At 41.1% G+C, this 827-nt stretch overlaps 1 protein-coding gene across 6 annotated transcripts in view; it reads left to right on the forward strand.

The window, feature by feature from the left end:
- Positions 1-827, forward strand: part of DYNC2H1 (dynein, cytoplasmic 2, heavy chain 1) — a 289,555-nt gene that overhangs the window by 105,766 nt on the left and 182,962 nt on the right. The gene's annotated exons all lie outside the window — the stretch shown is intronic.

Genomic DNA, 827 nt, shown 5'->3' on the forward strand with positions numbered 1-827 from the left:
GGGGCTGCAGGAGGTTGGCTGTGGGAGTGTACTGACCACCAGGGGGTAATTGCTGCATTGAGCGTCTGCCCCCTGGTGGTCAGTACGCATCATAGTGACTGGTCAACTGGTCGTAACAGTCATTTAGACTTTTATATATATAGATATTTGACTCCAGTGATCTGAACACCTTCTTATTGCTTAGAGTATTTCGCTAGAAGCCTAAACTTTTTTTAAATAAATCTTTATTGTTGAAAGTATTATATATGTCTCTTTTTCCCCCGCTGTTGCCCCTTCCAAACCCCTCCCCGCCAAGCCTTCACCACCCTATTATCTGTGTCTATGGGTTATGCATATATGCATATGAGTTTATTGGCTGATCTCTCCCACTCCTCCACCCACCCCTGCATTCCCTATGAGGTTTGACAATCTGTTAGATGTTTCTATGTCTTTGGGTCTATTTGTCCATCAGTTTACGTTGTTCATTACATTCCACATATGAGTGAGATCATGTGATATTTATCTTTCTCTGACTGGCTTATTTTACTTAGTATGATGCTCTTCAGTTCCACCCATGCTGTTGCAAATGATAAGAGTCCTTTCTTTTTTACAGCTGTGTAGTATTCCATTGTATAGATATATCACAGCCTTTTAATCCATTCAGCTGCTGATGGGCACTTAGATGGTTTCCAAAAACAATCTAAACCAATGGTTCTCAACCTTGGCTGCACATTAGAATCACCTGGGAATCTTTTTAAAATCCTGATTTCTGGGCCTCATCCTCCAGAAATTCTGTTTCTTTGTTAAGGGGTGGGGCCACAACATTAGTAACAAAGAAACAGAATTTC

The sequence above is a fragment of the Myotis brandtii genome, unplaced genomic scaffold (assembly GCF_000412655.1).
Source record: "Myotis brandtii unplaced genomic scaffold, ASM41265v1 scaffold105, whole genome shotgun sequence".
Taxonomy (NCBI): Eukaryota; Metazoa; Chordata; class Mammalia; order Chiroptera; family Vespertilionidae; genus Myotis; species Myotis brandtii.